At 42.8% G+C, this 20,452-nt stretch overlaps 1 protein-coding gene across 1 annotated transcript in view; it reads left to right on the top strand.

The window, feature by feature from the left end:
• The first annotated feature begins 4,562 nt into the window (after positions 1-4,562).
• ELK3 (ETS transcription factor ELK3) overlaps positions 4,563-20,452 on the top strand; it is a 52,324-nt gene continuing 36,434 nt past the window's right edge. The window contains exon 1 of the mRNA XM_054988368.1: positions 4,563-4,962. The gene's annotated coding sequence lies outside the window, so the exon portion shown is untranslated. The remainder of the gene's footprint in view (positions 4,963-20,452) is intronic.

Genomic DNA, 20,452 nt, shown 5'->3' with positions numbered 1-20,452 from the left:
ATCCTCATGCCATTTTTAAATGGCTGAAATCTTCTTTAATGTGGTGTTGGAGTCCATGGGTCAGACCTGTGGACATCATAATGTCTAGCTTGACTTTAAGTCTCATTGTTGCCAATCAGAAACAGATGATACCATCAGGGTGCAGATTCAAATTCAGATTTCTACATAAATGGCCAAAATGGTTGCTCTTTTGTGATGGCCGTATAAACAGCTGCTTAACTGTTTGGAAACCATTTGTTACTTATCTTTAATATTTGTATTTTTTTCCTTTGTGGGGCAAAAAGCAACCTCGATCAGGAAACTGCTACAGGGAGAGAGGGGTGAACTGCTCTGCCAGTACCCTGATGGCTGCTCTTTAGTAAAAAAGAAAGGAAATCCAATTACAGATCTACTGTGAAGCATGTAAATAGGCCCTGAACTTATTAGTTGTTAGAAAATCTATCAATTTAATGAACAATGAAAGATTTTTATTTACTTTAATGGAGCCTAAGATATCAACCCTCCTGTCAAATATTGGAGAATATGTGCAGCGAATTGGGGTTACTGCTTTTTCTGGGGTGATGCTGTAATCTTTGATATTTAAAGAACTCAACCAATCCACAATACTACCCCTAAAATGCACTTTCCGTTCAGACAGAAAATATATCTATCAGACAGTGATAGCAGAAAAGAGCAAGAATCCAGTAGCACCTATAAGACTAACAAAACTTGTGGTAGGGTGTTATGACCTTTACTTTCACTAGGGTAGATTTTGCCTTTAATCTTTCCCTTGACACCCTCTGGGTAGTTTGCTGCCACCAGGAATATTATATTCCAATATTTTTTATTTAGGTTTTCCCTTTGGTAACATTCCTAAGCGTCAGGCTCCTTTGTGGTTCTATGTGGCCCTGAGGATAGGAATGGGATATAGCAATGACAGCTACTCTGGGATATAACAAAACAAAATAAACTTTTATTTAGTCAAGAAGCGTATTGGTTTCATAAACGTAGTTCTCGGTTCTTAAAGTTACTTCATTTAAACTCATTCACACAGATCTCTTCTAAGGCTTCACACACTGTTAGCCTCTTTCTCTAACTCAATATTTCTCTCACAGAAATGCTTTAAACTCCTCAGGCAGCACACAGCCAGCCTCTCTTTCTTCTGACTCTCATTCACAGAAATATTAAACCTGCTCAGGCAGCACACAGCTGGCCTCTCTTTCCCTGACTGAGTGTCCTTTCACAAACATGCTCAGTTCAGGTTCCACACAGGTTATATTTCTCTCATAAATACTTCAATATACTCAGGCAGCACACAGCTAGCCTGCTTTCTTCTGACTGAAAACCTTTCTCTCTGCCCTGTCAGTCTCAAACTGCATTCACTCCGCCCACTCTCTCAGTCATCAACCAATCATATCACTCACTCATCCCTCTCTTTCACCCCCACTCTTCACCTATCTCACCAAGCATTTAAAGACACATGGGGCAAATCCACATTACTCATTCTAAGTCGCATGTTCCCCGCATTCCCCACGCAATCCCGAGCGCCGGTCACATTACCTCATTAAACAGACGCATTTCATTCGCATTTCTCCCGAATATGTGGTCACAGGTTTTCAACGGGAGTTTCACGGTGGCCGTGAATGGGCCAATGTGCAATTTACGCAGTTTTTTAAAAAACCACCACCCTTCCTGTCTCTCCAGCCGTTCCGAGAGTTCCTATTGGCTGATTCAACTTGCAAGTGCTCCGTATTCTGCAAAAGACTGTTTTTGACTTCATAGCATTGGATTTATTGATTATGCTGTTTCTGAATCAAATCTGGTAGTTTGAAAAATCATTTTGGGGTGAATCCATCCTCAGAACGGACTCGCGAAACTTCCTTTTTAACTGTTTTTTATTTTTTTATTTTATATTACTGTAATATTGAAATTACAAAATATCGAAATAATGACACTCCAAGGAAGTGAAACTTCAGTAAAATTCAGGCACTGAACTGTCCTGCATAGGAAATGCCCACGAAAGCTTCCCACATGCTTCCAAATTTCCAAAAAAGAAACGGGAGAGAGCCATCAGTGCTGTCAGTGGGGGAAAGAGAGGCATCATTATCTTCAATTATGTTTCTTTATAAGGCAAGATCGAAATAACAGAAAAGCGCGCTCAAAAAAAAAATGGGTGGGAAAAAAGGTCCCACCCCCAAAAAGCGGTTTTCAAGCGGCTGTGTGACTGGAGAGATGCGCGAGAAAGACAGATTGGAAGCAGGAATGTGAACGAAGAGGAAAAAATCACGGATTGGAGGCAAACGGAAGATATCCGATAAACATGCGGGTAATGGGTGAATGTGGATTTGACCATGCACACATTTACTTGAAATCATTACATAGGGTATGAGCTTTCGTGAGTCACAGCTCACTTCTTTAGATCTGAAGAAACTCAAGAAAGCTCATACCCTACCACCAATTTTGTTCGTCTTATAGATGCTACTGGACTCTTGCTCTTTTCTACTGCTACAGAGAGACTAACACGGCTACCCATCTTGATCTATCAGACAGTGATAGGTAAGTGGAAGACCAATAATGATTAGGGTAGTAAGATGAGGAATCCCATCTTTGTCACGTTCTGCTTGGGACACTAGAAAGATTTAAACATTAGGAAGACAGAGATGTGGGAGAAGCTGGATGGCTTTGTTGTTCAGCTGTAACTATGCACATATATGAGTTCACTGGAGGAGGATAGAGTGGCAATTAGAAAACAAAGACCACAAAGTGATTTCCTCCCATTAACATTAAGTTGTGCTGGCTGGGCCTAACCTGGCACTACTTATAGGATATCCTGTCCCAGCATAACATATGAAAAATAGGCTTGCAGCAGGGACCACTGCTTTGCTGCTTGTTTGCAAAAAATTGTTTGTAGTAAATATGGCTGCACATGAATGCCTCAGCCAGCAGTCATGTGAGCTTTACACAGCCAGTGAACAACAAAATCAACTCCAGCAAAAGGAATGAATTCCAGTAAAGAGCAAGATCTAGGTCCAATAGAACCTTAAAGACCATCTAGATTTTCAAGGTATGAGCTTTCAAGGATTGATTCTTGAAAGCTCACACCTTGGAAATCGAGTTTCAGGTGGGTAGCTGTGTTGGTCTGTAATGGAAGTCCAACTTTTGAGTCCAGTAGCACCTTAAAGATCAACTAGATTTCTAGAGTATGAGCTTTTGAGAATCAGAGCTCCCTTTGTTTTAAGCTACTGTTGGACCCAGATCTTGCTCTTCAGCTGCAGACCAGCACAGCCACCTACCTGAAACTAATTCCAGTAAAGGCTTTTGAAATGGTTGGTCAGTATTTGTCTTGGCTTTCTAAATGTTTAAAAATATCAGTCCCTGAAGTAGCACAGTGGTAGAACAACTACTAAGAATGTTTTAAAAGGGAGGAGGGGGAAGCAGGTTTTTTTAAATGAACATTTACAAATTGATGCAGGAATGGAACAGGCATTGTATCCATTTTCACGTGGTGTCACAGTCAGTGCTTAATTTATTTTTTAAAAAGTGCCTTCTTGAACTCAGTCTATCCGACCTGGAAGTCCTACCCCATAAGAGCAGATCAGAGAAGACCCTGCAGCAGGCATGGGCAGCAATGTGCATGATCCAAGAGATGTTCCTCAGCATGTTATGATATACCCGTGCTTTATCTAATCATTTGCAACCTATAAATGTGGCTTCTGAACTGTTTTAAAACCCCTTGTTTTCACTGTCAGCCACCAGTTTTCCTCAAGGTCCTCTTGGAGGAAATCCTGTTCCCACAGAAGCCAGCCTCTTCCCAGTTCACACACCCCAATCTTGTCTCTAAACTGACAACTAATGGCAACTTTCAGGGCTGGATTTGGCCTAAGAGGGCCAATTCTTTCTCTATATGCCTTGTATTTCCACACACCACAGTACAAAATATATTCACAATCCTGTACACTGTGCAAGAGTCAATGTAATTTCATCAGCCTGTGTGCAGTATTGCAGCTTTAAGCTTCTGTGCTAGGTTCTGGGCTCCAGAATGGCTTGATTTTTAAAAATTATCCTAGCACTATGGGTTATTTCTGTATTTGACTGAGTATCTTTGAATCTTGATTAAAATCAGCAAGAAACTCTTCTAATAGCCACATTTTTAAAGGGGGGGGATTAAGGGGCAGAGTCCTCTAGCAGTCTGCTTAATAGACAGAAGCATCATTCAGACCTCTGTCTGAGTACTTTTTAAAGTTAATGACATATGGAAAAAGCATAGTATATATTTTTTAAAAATTAGGCTAGCTGAAATAGGGTGCAATATGGTGCATATGATCTGTTTTTTAAAACTATTATTGTATAATTATTTTATTCAGCAAGCAGATAGATGTTGTAAGTGCAGACCCGACACGTCTTTTTGTTCAAGTCCAGTTATTCCTGCTGGGGGCGGGGGGTGGCATTCTTTCTCATAGCCACCTTATGCTTTAAGTAGTTGCAGCTACTGAGCCAAGTTTGTTGCTCTTATTTGAAGCTCCTCCCCGGGGGTGCAGAACAGGAAGAGGTGGAGGTCAGAAGGAGCTGCTGGAGTTCCTTGGTGTGTGTGTATGAGCGAAGTTACCGTTACCATTTTACTATGTGTGTGTGTCTTATATTACAGCAATGCTGCACACCAGTGGCCAGAGAGAGGGGAGAAGGGAGGAAAAGCCTGTTTACACAGACTGCAAACCGCCTGGGGAATAATGCAGGAAAGGAAGTGAGCCGGCTCTCTGTCTGACTGCTCCAACTTCCTGCTCTCTCTCTCTTTCGCGCACACACACACACCAACCAAGGGGAAAAAAAGAGAGAGACAGTAAGAAACAAGGGGGAGAAAAATCAGGATCTCGTTACAAGAGCAACACAGCGTTGTAGAAGACTGTCAGCATGGAAAAGCGGGGGATTTTATACAGTTCCCTCTAAAACGGCGCGGAGAGATTGGAAAAGCCCACCAGGCTCTGGGTACGTAGCTCTGAAGTTGGACTCGAGTTGGAGCTGCAGACCGTAAAAGGGAGAGGGGGAGACAGGTGGGCGCTGGAGAGCCCGGCCGAGGCGCACGGTGCTGGGCTGTTGTCCTCTCCAGACGGTTCTGGCTTTCCTTTTCCTGCTAAGTTATGCCAAGGAGGGATCCCTGCCTGGCTGCGAGGAGGTGTCGTGTGCCTGGACCGAGCGGCAGCAGAAGCCCCGCCGGAGCTCCTTGCTGTGGGACCGAAGTGCCATCTGGCAGCGGGGGCGGGGAGTGATGCGCGAGGGAGTCAAAGAGCTTCAAGGGGAGGAGGAGGGCCACTGCCTCACCCGGAGCCCCGGCAGGGGGGAGGAAGCTTGGCGAGACGTTGGCCCCGGCTGGCTGAGCGGGGACGCAGTGGGGACCCAGGCAAGGGGCCCGCGGCTCCTATGGAGGAAGGGGGGGCGTCCCCTCTGTAGAGACGTCCCCACTGGTTTTGGGCCAAAAGGGGAAGTCAAGATGGGGGACCCTGCGGAGCGGGGGACAAGTGGTGTGAGGAGAAGAGGCAAGCATTGCGTGTCCCAGAATGGGAGGCTGGGGTATGCTTTTACGAGGGCTAGGCTGGGTCGGACTCCCTAACAGAGGGGCGGCTTGTGTTTGGGGAAGCGCGCTGGCACTACGGCTGTTGTGAAGGGGGGCAGCCTCTGACAGACTTGGAGAGAGTCGCGATCAGTTCAGTCAGGGGGAGCTGCGTCGCCAAGTGCACCGCCTTCGCTGTGTGGATGCGCGCGCCTCCGCTTGTGCCCCCGGCCGGGGGAGTCCCCCCTTGCAGACAGCCACATGGGTCGTTTTGTTATAACAATGAAGGTGGATATCTGCAGCCGGGGGTGGGGGAGAGGGCGACGACAGCGGATTGTTCTGCAGAGGAACGCCAAGAGTTTGCTAAGTGGCTCGTGCAAATGGTTAAGGGCTGCTAGAAGAGGAAGAAACGGCCGAGGGGGCTTTGGAAGAAGGGGGGGCAGCGCTGGAAGAGTTTCTGGCTTGTCTGGAAACAGCAAGACTAATTGCCATGCGCTTCCGGTTTGAAACTGGCAGCAGACAACATCTTGAAAATGAGTCACTGCAGCTCACAAAGAAACTCTGTGGTTTTCTCCTTCTCAGGTTTATGTATTTGCTCTTTTACAGTTTCCTTTGTAGTCTTCAGAGGGAGGGAGGGAGAGTTTTCCCTCACTCTCACCCTTTACCTTCCCCCCTCCACACACCATTTTTATACTTTACACCATCAGCTCAGAAAGAGAGCAGAGGAGAAAAAAAATTGAAGAGTTGTTTTTGGATCTGGCTTCACTGAAGGTTAGAGGGACTCTGATGCTGCAGAAGGAAAAAGTTCCTTGAATTTTCCATTGGCTTCAGGAAGAGAGCCCATTTAGTCATGGCTAAGTAATGTCTGCACACACCAACTAATCTCATTAGGAGTTTCCGTTCCCTAACACAGGAGGGTTTTGTGAAGCCCTCTCAGCTTTTCTGCTACTACTGTTGCTAGCAAGACAAGCTACATCTTTATTTAGTTGAGGGGTGGGACCAAGTTAATTTAATGCAGCATCTTTTGGGACATGCACGCCCAAAGAACTGAAGAATATGAAGATTTCATTTTAATTTTCTTAACATAATGACTTTACTCTTTGCTTCTGTAAACTCTCTTGGGTTTAGAAATTTGAGGTACAAATAGTTGATAATTTCATATTTCCTCATGAGGAACTAACTGTGAAACTCTGAAAGACCTCATGGATGGATGGATGGGTGTTCTGAGTCTGCCTTCCCTCTGATTAAGTACAGAGAAGATTACAAAACATTTACCAGAAACATATAAGTAAAATTGACCAAATTATCCATTTGTAACAAATATGTGACATTTTATATATGTGATGTTTTTTCATTGTAATATAAGCTAAGAGTAATCTCGTTTACATTTCAACTTAATTTTATACTTACCTGTAGCTTCTTTAAAAAGTATGTATAATGGAATCTTTCTCCTAACTTGCAATACAATCCTAAACAAAGTTACTTCAGTCTAAGCCCATTGAAATCAATGGGAGTAACTCTGTTTAGGATTGGAGTAGATTGGAGTAACTCTGTTTAGGATTGCATTGTTAAATGCCAGTGACTGGAAGCACCTCTGGTCCATGCCTGAATACATGTGGCACATTTCAGGTGTTAGCATCAACTCTTTAGATGGCAAGTGTGCTATCCTAAGCAGAGTTATACCCTTCTAAGTCTCTGAAAGTCAGTGGGTTTAGAAGGGTATAATTCCACTTTAGATAGCAATAAAGGTGACCATGTAACTGGAACCTTTTCTAACTGGAGTTGCATTATTGCACAAAAACTGTCTAGGATTAGGATTCCTATGGACATACCTGGGATGTATTATCTTTGTGTGTGTATGTATTTTAATATGTATTGGTAGAATGAGCTTTTACTGTAATGTTGTTGCCTGTCCCAAATCTCTTGTAGTGGGGTGTCGTCTCCCAGTAGTGCTGGGCTTAGCCTTTCTCCTGGAGTTCCAAGCGGCTACAGTGGCTAGGAGCATTTCCCCCTCCCTAGACATGTGCTGTAACAACTGTACCACTCACTCCCTAGTGAGAGGAACTTTCATCAGTGCCTTTGTGACCTCAAAGATTGACTATTGTAATATGTTGTGTATAGGCCTGCCTGTGAAGCAAGTTTGAAAACTTTTAGAGATTAAGACTGTTTATCTTTTTCAGTAATGGGAAGTCATAACTGTATTTAACTGCCCCTTCAACAGCTGTGCTAGGTATTAATCTGCTTCCAGCAGCAATTACAAATGCTGCTTTAGACAAGTACTCTATATAGCATTAAGGAGTGCCTCTGTCATCTTCAGTCTGCTGAAGAGGTCCTGCTGAGATGCCACTGGTCACAGAAATTTAGTTTATGGTGGAATGGAACTGAGGCTTTTTATGTAAGTGATCCCTAAACATTAGAGCATTATGCCCAAAAAAGTTTGCAGACCATATCTGAGATGTTGAGGTAGGGTTGATTAAATAAAAAATACATAGCCAAATCAAACTGATATATTATGTCATAATTTATTGGTGGCATGTCATGTTTGCTCTGATACGGATGGCCTAGGCTAGCCTGATCTCAGAAGCTAAGTAGGGTTAGCACTGGTTATACATGGATGGAAGATCAAGAACAACCAGTGTTATTGTTAGTCTCTTGCCTTGAAAACTCCCAGCAGGAGTTGCCGTAAGTTGGCTGCGGACAGCATTTCACACCCCTCCCCCAACACACCATGTTTGGTCAAATTAAGAATCTAGGAAGAGTTACATTTTGATTTCATTTCCTTGCTACTACTTTTTACTCATGAGGCTACTCTTGTTCTTTCCAGGTATTGTAGAATATAGGCAATAAATGATTGGTCCCTTCACAGGGAAATAGAAGAATGTGTACCTCAAAACAAGAGTTGACTCTGGTTTTTCTCCAGTGTGTGAGCCTTGCTTTTCAAATCTTCCCATTGCACATGCACACAGACAGGTGTATTGGCTTCCAATTCCAACACAGTTGTGATCTCTAGTTTTCCCCTCCCCTCTATCACCAGATGTCTCTGTTTTGTTTCAGAGTGCTACTTGTACAGTTAGGTGTTAAAATTCATTTGGTGCTTTATTGTTATGAAAATAGCTATTTGTTTTTAACTGGATTCTCTGCAAACTGGCAGAACTGAGTTCTCATAAACTCTGTCTTGGAAAGAATATTGTACAACAAACAAAACACTGTAAATGTAATTCTGCAGTGCTCCCAATCCTGTTTTTATATATGCTGTAAGTACCCTAAAGCACACACCACCTAGACATATGATCTTATAGAGGTTGGGAAAGCATGAGCTTTATTGGGAAATAACAGTTTGGGGTTGTGTGTGTCTTGTTTTTGTTTAGCGCTGGAGTTTGTCTCAGGCACTCATGGTTAGTTCTTGGAATTTGAAAGCTTGTCTACATTATGGCCATAAATGCAAAGTTTGGATACACACAGAATGCTTTTTGAGTCGCTCCTGTTTGTGCTCTCAGTATATCAAGGTGCATGAACTGAGTTACTTGAATTTTATTTCGCTTGTGGTTCATCTGCACTGCCTACAACAAAAACATCTGGAAATCCCAGTAAGCAGCACTGGATGTTGTGTTTGTGTAGCATGTGAAACGTTTGGAAACATCACTCTTGTATATATCTTTATGCTTGCCCTGCTTTTGCCCATCCACCTGTTGTAGATTGCCAGGTTTCATGGTTTTGGGGGGAAGATTTTTGTGTGTTTAGCTATGCAGGACTGTCAAAGAGGATTGTATAGTTTCTCTGTCTTTGTTTATTTGTGCCTTCAAAATTATTTCACAAGGACAGTTTAGAGCTTTTTGTATGATCTCAACACAAAGCTGAAGCATCTTAGAAGTATATGTTTAATCAAGCAGGATATTAGCATCAGTGTTATAACTACTTTAGTGAAAACAATATAACTTTTGACATATTTGTGTACTATAAGACTAAGAATATTAGCATACCAACAGGGTTTGTAAAAGCATCTGATTACTCAGAAGTAGCAAGGAGTTTTTTCACTCTGGTGACTAGAAATTGAGAGGGTGGGACTATCCTAACTCTTTCTGAGAGAGTTCCCATTATCAACCAATTCACATTACAAACTTCCTGTGGCCACCGTGAGGACTTTTGGTTGATGCTGGGCATTCTCCAATGGGAACTTAATTGTCAGGAGTCTGTGGAATTGATTCAGATCAGAACAGTGTTTGTCATGGTCCTGAGAGCTGCTGTAGTATAGCGGTTAATTGATTGGGTTGTTAATCAGCATTCTGGCGGTTTGAATCCTACTACTGCCATGAGCTCAGTAGGTGGCCTTACGTAAGCCACTCTTCTCAGCCCCAGCTTCCCAGCTGCATTAGAGGGATAATAATAACACTGACTTGGTTGACTGCTTGGAGTGGGGCACTAATCTGCCTAGAAGAGTGGTATATAAGTAATAATAATAATAACTGCACTTTTATACCGCTCTTCTAGGCAGATCACTGCCTCACCCAGAGAGGTGAAAAAGTTAGGCTTGCTATTATCCCCACAATACAGCTGGGGAGCTAGGGCTGAGAGGAGTGGCTTATCCAAGGCCACCTACTGAGTTCATGGCAGTAGTGGGATTTGAACCAGTAGAGTGCTGATTCGCAGCCGAACCACTTAACCACTGTGCTACAGCAGCTCTCTGCAGTTGTTATTATTATGAATAATAATCAAACTCACACACCTTAGAATTAACTTCCCATTGAGGAACTCCTGGAACACATTTGCTGAATGTTTTTATGATGGCCAGGAGAACTTATAATGTGTGAATCAACCCTTAGTTTTCTGTCATTGGAGATAGATGCTGGAGAGCAGAACACACAAATGTCCTTCTTCACAAAAGATTTGTGTTCTTTTGAGGAGGGGGAAGTTTTTAATCTCCGAAGATATGTTTTGTCAGTGACTAAACTCTCGTAAGCGACATTATTCATACCAGTAGAAAAGAGCAGGAGTCCAATAGCACCTATAAGACTAACAATTTGTGGTAGGGTATGAGCTTTTGTGAGCCACAGTTCACTTTTTCAAATACAGCTAGAATGTGAGTCCATCTGTCCTTATATCTTGAAGAGTGGCGTGATTACAGAAGCCGAATGATACAGCCTCAATCAGCATTTTGTGGCTCACAAAAGCTCATACCCTACCAGAAATTTTGTAGTTTTATAGGTGCTACTAGACTCTTGCTCTTTACTTCTACTACAGACAGACTAACACAGCTACCCAACTTGATCTAGTATTCATACTATGATTCTAATTTTCAGCTGTGGTGATTTTGTTAGTGTATATTACTATATACTACTCCTCAAAATACTGTACCCATTAAAAAGTATGAATTTAATCTGTATTGAGGCTATATTTGGGCTGGTAATAGTTTTTTTTTTATTATTCGGTACATATTTTGTTGCATAATGATATATATTTATACTTTACATTTAGTCATTTTAATATTTGACCCTGTGATTTGGATTTCTTTAACCGTCTTGGTTCTTAATTTAATAGGATTAGAAAGGACCTAACAGTTTGATCCTGAGCTGCTGAGCACCAACCATGTGTTTGGTACAGACACCAATAATCAAAAACAGATTACTTGAGTGTTTCCGTGATATAACGGCCATCTTGTGGGCAATATACCTGCACATGTGTTTAGGACCAGGATATGTAGGTTTGAGAACAGTAATTTAAAGTAGCTGAAACAGAGGTGAAAGAGCATTTGAAAACTTGTGTATTATAAGGTGGATAAATTACAAGGAAGCAGTTATATTAATTTCTTGGATTCTACAGACAACTGGAACCCTCTACTAGTAGTATGGTTAGTAGTAGTTTACATTCAGTTCATTCTATGTGTGGAAGACTTCATATTGTAGTGGTTAAGAGCGTGGGACTCTAATCTGGAGAACCGGGTTTGATTTCCCACTCCACCACTTGAAGCCAGTTGGGGGACCTTAGGTCAGTCACAGCTTCTAGCTCAGCCCCACCCACCTCACAGGGTGTTTTGTTGTGGGGATAATAATAGCATACTTTGTAAACCGCTCTGAGTGGGTGTTAAGTCATCCTGAAGGGCAGTATATAAATCAAATGTTGTTGTTGTTGTTGTTATATGCATGACAAATGTTGACTTTGTAATATGAAAGTGCACATTTGGATTCTGATACATTGGCAGATGTGAAGAGGCCTGTTTTATAATGGATTGTGGGGTGTGGTATTTGCAGAAAAAGTAACAAAGAAAATTATGTTATGGAAGATTCTGCTGCCTGGAAATGATAATTGTATTCAAATGAAATAGAAGCTCATAGATCCATTTTTTTACTACTGTACACTAAACATCTTAGAAATCAGAGATGAAAGCAAACTCCAGTTTTCTCTTCTGAGGACAACTTATTGTACTGCTTTTTGGGCAGTCCTGAAAATTTTCCTGGTTTGGGGAGTGGCGTCTTCATTACAAGGGACTGTCAGTGTAATTGTAAACAGTGTTATGCCCTTCTAAATCCATATAAATCAATGGGATGTAACTCTGCTTAAGACTGTACTGTGTGTTCAGAAAAACCTCTGAAGTACCACTTTGCATGTGGAAGTTCTGCATGCCATGTTTTGATCATGGATATAAACATGTGCAACGGCAGTCTGCTATCTGTTGAGTACCATATCTGAGGACAGGGCTCTCTGTCTCCATTATGCTATGCTTATGAACTATCCAGAATTTATGTTGGAAACAGGGCTGTACAATATTCTTCAACCTTCTAGTTCTGTTATCATGTTCGTAATGGTTCTCTGCAACAAAACTTTAATTGTGGATTTGGGGTTTAGAAAGTTTAATGATGTCTTCTTTATTGAAGAATTTGTAACTTCCAACAAAACAATTCTAAAAGTGCCTGTGGAAGCCATGACAGTTTAACTCTTTTAAAAGTTAAAAAGTTTAAGTGTATTTGGAGCAGTGAAATTAAGGCTCAGTATTGGCCTACTGTAAAATTGTTTCATGTCTTCAAGCCATAAAAATGGATCAGTGAGGGCCACTAGATATTTTCTTTTGTTGTGTTTTAATTGGATTTCCATTGGTTTAATTCATGGTAGGACTAATCTAGGATAGATTTTAACTGCATCATGCCAAAATTAGCACGTATATTTACACAACACACACCCTTCACATCTGTAAATACTGACTCATGTAGTGTGATGGCATTGAACAGTAGGTAATTTAATTTAATTTATTATATTTATATTCCGCCCTCCCCGCTTTCGCAGGCTCAGGGCGGATAACAAATACAAACACCATTAAAAACATTTAAAAACATTAATTTAAAAACATTTAAAATATTAAATATTACAGTTCATGCTGCATAGTGGTTCATACATGCCTCTGTGTTCGCATAGGGGCGATGGTTTAACCCCCCCTTCATGGGGGGGGGCACTGCCCGGCGTCAGCCATATGCCTGGCGGAATAGCTCTGTCTTACAGGCCCGGCGAAATGCAAGCAAATCTTGCCGGGCCCTTGTCTCGCAAGACAGAGCATTCCACCAGGTCGGGGCCAGGACCGAAAAGGCCCTGGCCCTGGTCGACGCCAGGCGGGCCTCCCTAGGGCCAGGGACACTTAAAAGATGTTTTCCACCAGAGCAGAGAGTCCTCCGGGGCTCATATGGTGAGAGACAGTCCCTCAGATACGTCGGTCCCAGTCCACATAGGGCTTTGTAGGTTAACACCAAAACCTTGAACCTGATTCGGTACCCCACTGGCAGCCAATGCAGCTGGCGTAGCACCGGTGTAATATGCTCCCACACCAGTGCTCCAGCAATGACCCGCGCTGCTGCATTCTGTACCAGCTGTAACCGCTGGATCAGGCCCATGGGAAGCCCAGCATAGAGCGCGTTACAGTAATCCAACCTAGAGGTGACCATTGCTTGGACCACTGTAGTCAAGTCACAGGGAGACAAATAAGGGGCAAGCTGCCTGGCCTGCCGAAGATAATAAAAGGAAGACCTGGCAACTGCAGTGATCTGGTCCTTCATCTTCAGGGAGGAATCCAGAATCACCCCCAGGCTCCTAATTCTCGGGGCCAGTGTAAGTGCTGCCCCATCAAGTGTAGGAAGCCGGGGTCCCAAAGCCATCTCCCCATGACCCACATACAGGACCTCCGTCTTCGTGGGATTCAATCTCAACCAACCAGCCACAGCCTCAAAAGCACGCTCCAGGGCATCAGGGGCCGATCCAGGCCGCCCGTCCAACAACAGATAAAGCTGGGTGTCATCTGCGTATTGGTGACACCCAAGCCCGAAACTCCGCACCAGCCGGGCGAGGGGGCGCATATAGATATTAAATAATAATGGAGAGAGTATCGCTCCCTGTGGCACACCACATACCAGTGGCCTACGAGATGACAGTCTCTCCCCAAGCGCCACCCTCTGTCCCTGATCATGGAGAAAGGAGACCAGCCACTGCAGTGCTGTCCCCTGAATCTCCACATCGACAAGGCAGTAGGTCAAAAGCTCATGATTGACCGTATCAAACGCTGCTGACAGATCCAGCAAAATCAGCAGGTAGATATTTATTTTTCCTTGCCATGTTGAGTAAGGGCACTGCTTGTCTTCCAGTAAGTTATATGTTAGCCTTGGATGCTTCAGTGCCATTTGTAACCACTCCTAGTGCTGGTTACAACAGGCCACGGTGGCATGTTTGCTTTAAAAAGCATGCTTTCTGTGCCAACTCTTGGTTTGTCATATAGCTTTCTGTGGCTTGCTTTTTTGGTATTACAATGGTGGTATCATACAGACTTAACTGATTATACATGTTTGTTTTATTTGAAGATGCTTGCTTAATGAATCAGCTAGTATTCTGGAGACTTTTTGAGAGCTCTTGAAAGACAAGAACGTATCTGTTCTCAAGAATTTTATTGAATTATGTATGACTTAAGAATTAGTCATGATTTAGACCAGAATACCAAGATGTAGGAACAGGAAGTCAGGCTCAATAAGCATCAAAATAAAACACTCAGAAGGAAAGCAGCTTATATACAGTTTGATTTGTATGGGGGCCTTTCTTGAAAACAGGATTACATTTTGATGTTGGATTACTCTTTCTTACCGAACATGTTCAAGTGTTTGGGGTTTGTTGATAATGTTAGAATTTTACTAGGAGGAGACAAGGTGTGGAATGGATACATTCAACACATCAAGAAGCCCAGACTAGCAGACCAGTTATCAGAAACATAAAACTATTCCATCTGTTCCATCTGGCATTGATTATGTGGGACTAGTGTGAAGTGCCAAGGAAAGTTTGGCTATCTGTCTGGTGTACTGACTGCCCAGTGCACCAGCAGATACCCTGTTGCGCCTGCTAGAGGCGGTGGCTGGGTGGGCTTTGGAATATCCCAGGCTGATTGTCCACGTTGACGATGCTGCATCTGTGCAGGCTGCAGATCTGATGTTGGCCATGGCAGCACTAGGACTTTCTCAATTTGTATTGGCCCCTACACATAAAGCAGATCACACGCTGGATTTGATCTTCGGGATGGGGATGAATGTGGTTCTGGATGACTTAGAATTGGTGCCGTGGTCAGACCACGCGGTCCTGAAGGCTTGGTTGGATATGCCACCCCCACTCTGCAAGAGCAGCGAGCTAATTTATGCTTGCCTGCGGAGACTTATAGATCCGATTGGTTTCCAGAATGCTCTGCAGGAGCTGATACTCCATGGAGGTTCATTGGATGAGCTGGTGGAGGACTGGCAGGTCCAGCTCTCTGAAGCCATCGACGAAATTGCACCCCATCGCCCTCTTCGCCCCCGTGTCTACTTAGCCCCCTGGTATACGGAGGAGCTACAGCAGAAGAAGCGGGAGTTAAGATGGCTTGAGCGTGTGTGGCAGCGATCTCACGATGAGGCAAGGACATCTTATAGGGCACTTATGAAATCCTATGAGGTTGCTGTGAAGAAGGAATTTTACGCAGCTTCCATTGCATCAGCTCGCTCACGCCCAGCAAAATTGTTCAATGTGGTATGGTCATTGGTCTCCCTATCAGGGGGAGACCGTCAAAATTTGAATTCGGACATTAGCTGTGAGGCTTTGGTGAGCTATTTTGCTGACAAAATCCTGTCTCTCTGCTGTGATTTACTGGCTATTATTGATACAGTATGTGAAGAAGAGGCCCCTTGAGGCTGAACTGGGCTGCTACCAGCCAAATAAAGGTGAACCCCCTCCCTGCCAGAGGCATCCACCATCAAGCTTTTTAACCAACTGCGCAAGTAATTTTAATATGGCGGATTAGGTGGCAGACTAATCGATTAATCTGATTGCTCCTGCGCTGATTTCTTGTACCTTTTAAAATATTTATATTGCACTGTTTTATATTGTTTTAAAACTGTAAAATGTTTCTTAGTGTGCTGTTTTACAGAATGTAATCCGCCCTGAGCCTGCCAGTTCGGGGAGGGCATAATAGAAATTGAAAATAAATAAATAAATGTATTTCAGGGAGACAATCAGGGCCAAAATCCACATGAATCAGGCCATGGGTGTCCAACTAAACTTGTAGTCACACATATGATGGGAGAACTGACCTTCAAAGTCTTCTGTTGCTCTGTTTGGCTCAGGAGTGCTGCAAGGGGCAGAGGAGGTCACCAGGCTTCCTTCTGGAAGTCTAACCCCCTCCCCACCTCCTTGCTGCAATCCTGAGCCAAACAGAGCAACAGAAGACTTTGAAGGTCAGTTCTCCCCATCATATGTGTTACTAATACATGTATTGAATATTTTGGCCCTAATTATTGTTGAAACAGCCTGATGCTCAACAGAGTCCAAGATGTCTCAGGGTCAAAATACATGTTTGTGTTTGTGGAGAGTTGGATCTGGGTTCCCTGCAGTCACACAGCAGCTGCAGAGAATGATTCGTCTAGAAGAGCCTAAAAGGATTTGGAATGCCTCTGCAGGAGGAGGAAGGGCTCCTGCCTCCCCCAAGCTGTTTTACCTTGCAGAAACTGTGCTTGGGAGAGGAGTTATTTGCTTGTTTTTGCTGCTCTATGTGGAACCCAAGGAATCTGGACCTCAGTCTTTAGAAGCACAAACAGAAGGTTTGGCTCTCAGTTTCTTGCTGAGAAGAAACAAAAAGGAAAATATAAGACCCTCCAGGAAGATCTTTCCAGGAACTGAAAAGAAAGCAGTAACGTGCTCAGTTCCTATTATGCTGGAGCATTTTTGCAAGTATTTCAGGTTAGACATAAGAACCCTGAAGAAACTGATGGAGAAGAAAACCAATGCAGTCGTTGTACATGGGGCATAGTGTGGAAAAGACATATAAAAATACATGCTCACATTTGAAAGCCTGTGGAATTTTGTTTCTGTGGGTCTTTCAAGGGAATATTGACCATACATTTGTATGAGATATTGAGGATCTGTAAGCATAACAATAGTAGCATATAGCTGATTCCCCAAGGGCCAGCAGAATTAGAAATTACTGAATAATTTATTCTTCCTTTGCTTTATGGGTATGTGATTTGTTTCCTTGACTTTGTTTGATTTTGCTAATGAAAGTTCAGTTAGCTTTGTGTGGACTTTATGTATTTTGGGCAACTAAAATGATTAGGGGAGTGGAATATCTTTCTTGAGGAAAGGCTAAAGAGCCTGGGACTTTTCAGTTTAGAAAAAAAGTTGACTAAGGGGGAACATGTAGAAGTTTATAAAATTATACACAGAGCAGAGAAAGTCGGTAGGGAGAGCTTTCTTTTCTCCCTATCCCATAATACTAGAACTCCAGAGCACCTAATGATCCTGATGGGTGATAGATTCAGCACAGACAAAAGGAAATACTTCTTTACTCAATGAGTACTTAAATTGTTGAATTCACTGCCAGTAGATGTAGTGATGGCCTCAAGCACAGATGGTTTTATGAGGGAATTTATGGAGGATAGGTCTATCACTGTGTTACTAGCCCTGATGATTAACAGGAAACCAGTGCTAGGTGGCAACATCAGAGAAGGCCTCGGCTTCTGTGCCTTGTCTATTGGCCTTCTATAACAGCTGGTTGACTGCTGTGTGAAATAGGATGCTGGGCTAAGTGGACACTAGTCTAATCCAGCAGGGGGGTTCTTCTTAAGTTCTTATTGGAATGTTGTCTGTCAGACTGTTTCCCTACTATATAAGCCCTTGTGCTTAGGTAAGAAAGGGGGTCATGCTAAGAAACAGATATAAATGGAGGTGTTTGAGAAACATAATATTTTACATTTTTACAGTATGTTTTTTCCTTTTTTCTTCAAAAATTTCATCCAGTGTTTTGTGCTGCACATGACTACATCCGTTCAGTACACATTAGAGCTGACTTGAATTTGTGCACCAAACATACAGGATTTTGTTTTTTACTATGGTTTGTTAAAAACCTTTCATTTTTTGCCATGTGCACAGAAACACATGCATGGGCACATAGTGCCTGTGTGCACACAAGGGCAAATGATTGTAATAACAACGCATCACTGATCAGCTGTATTTTTTGTAGAAATAATCCCTGCACATGTGTACTTGTATTAGCTGAGTGGGGTGGGATTTCTAGGAATATACAAACTGACAGATTAAGCAAATCTGTTAATATATCCTAGCTCTTACCCTTTCAAGAACAAAAGTTCTTTTTGACTTACATTGCAGGATAATAAATTGATACTACCATCCTGAATAGAATTATGGCGTGTGTGTGTGTGGAAGGGTAGCATGATATAACAACAACAACAGTAATCAACAACAGTAACATGGGAGAGAACACAGCATGGTATAACAACAACAATAACATTCAATTTATATACCACCCTTCAGGACAACTTAATGCCTTCACAGAGCGGTTTTAACAAGTGTTTTAATGTTATCCTCACAACAATCACCCTGTGAGGTGAGTGGGGCTGAGAGAGTCCCAAGAAGCTGTATAGCCTGATCCTGCCCAATCATGGATGCTAAGCAGGGTCAGTACTTGGATGGGCAACCATCAAGGAAGACTCTGCAGAGGAAGGCAATGGTGAACCACCTTTGCTTCTCACTTACCTTGACAACCCATGTGGGGTCTCCATAAGTTGACTGAGGCTTGATGATGTGCATATGCACGCACACACAGAATTATACTGTTCCAAGCCCATTAACTTCAATGTACTTAGAAGGATGTAACTCTGTTTAGGATCACACTGTTAACATACTTCCGTGGAGTTTTAACAAAATCAAAAAGTCCAGTAGCACCTTTAAGACTAACCAATTTTATTGTAGCTTAAGCTTTCGAGAATCAAGTTCTCTTCATCAGATGCATGGTACAGAAACTGGTCAAATATAGAAGAGGAGGGGAGGAGAGAGAAGATGCAATTAGCGGGGGAGAGGGAGGATGCAACCAAAACATTCCTTTGCTAGTAAATGTAAACATCTCCTTTTGGTGTGGGGATCAGTTGGCTTGTGTGAGGCTTCAAAGGAGTTTGCCGTGTTAGTTTGTAGCAGCAAAACAGCTAGACCATCCAATTCCAATGCAGTATAAGCCTTCGATAACCACAGCTGTCCCCGTCGGATGCATCTGACAAAGAGAACTGTGGTCCCCGAAAGCCCACACCAGGTGCCACTGGGCTCCCCCAGACCCCGCCTCTGTAAAGGAAATCTGTTACCTGTGATAATGTGATAACCATTCATAGTCCCTATTCAGTCCCAGCTTGACAGAGTCAAATTTGCATATGAATTCCACTTCAGCAGCCTCCCGTTGGATTTTGTTTTTGAAAGGTTTCTGTTGAACTACAGCGACCTTTAAGTCTTTGATGGAATGTCCTGGTAGATTGAAGTGTTCTCCCACTGGTTTCTGGACGTTTCCATTTCTAATGCCAGATTTGTGTCCATTTATTCTTTTGCGTAGAGGTTGGCTGGTTTGTCCAATGTACAGAGCAGAAGGACATTGTTGGCACATGAGGGCATATATCAGATTGGAGGGTGAGCAGCTGTAAGAGCCAGAGACAGTGTAGTTGATGCCATTGGGTCCTGTAATTGTATTCCCTGGGTAGATATAGGGGCAGAGCTGGCATCTGGGTCTGTTGCAGGGCCTGGTACCTGTGCTGGTGACTCTGCTGGCCGATTCATGATTGTGGGTGAGAAGTCATTTAAGGTTGGGGGGCTGTCTGTAGGCAAGGAAAGGTCTTCCACCCAGATGCCAGCTCTGCCCCTTTGCACTTGCTTATAGATCCTGGGGTGGATCCAGTGAACCTTTAATGAAATTAAGATGTCTCTCCCTTCCCTGAAAGAGACCTCAATCTCAGGACAGCCTAAGCAGCAGACTATGGTTCAAAGGGAACTGTCACTCAACGGCAATAGGCAGAAATCATCCTTTTCTTATGTAATCTGTTCTGCAAATGGAACAAGAACTTGCTCAAGAGTGCTGATGGAGAAGTGATTTCTGATAATGTGCCGTTCTTGATGCATTCATCCCCCATGCCAAATCCCAGTATATTTTTGGTGATCCTGCAACCCTTAAGAGCAGCTTTCCAGGGGAGCGGGATCTGCTTTATGAACTCATTTGACTCACAGTTTTAGATCCAGAATTTGTACACCAGACTCCTGCATACTTGTGTTCCTGAATTACATGATCAAAATCTTATCCTTTTTTATATTAAAAAGTACAGCTTCTATGCTCTGTTTAAGTGTGTTGACTGTTCATTGAATTATATGACTTTAAGAGAGTCACTTTTATTAAAGATATGTCAAAAGAAGAATTCAGTGGTTTGTACTTCTATTTCTGTTTCCAGAATAATATGGGAAGTAGTGTATTTGGGTCTCTTGTGAGGGGAGCACCATGAGTTACAGAAACCTTTTAGATCTCTTGTAGTGCAATCCAGTGCAGAGTTACTTCAGTCAAAAATAGGCTTAGACTGGAGTTTGTCCGAATAAGATGTGGCAGTTTCCTTTATAAAGAAT

Source organism: Eublepharis macularius, chromosome 9 (genome assembly GCF_028583425.1).
Source record: "Eublepharis macularius isolate TG4126 chromosome 9, MPM_Emac_v1.0, whole genome shotgun sequence".
Taxonomy (NCBI): Eukaryota; Metazoa; Chordata; class Lepidosauria; order Squamata; family Eublepharidae; genus Eublepharis; species Eublepharis macularius.
This window is presented reverse-complemented; position numbering and strand designations above follow the sequence as displayed.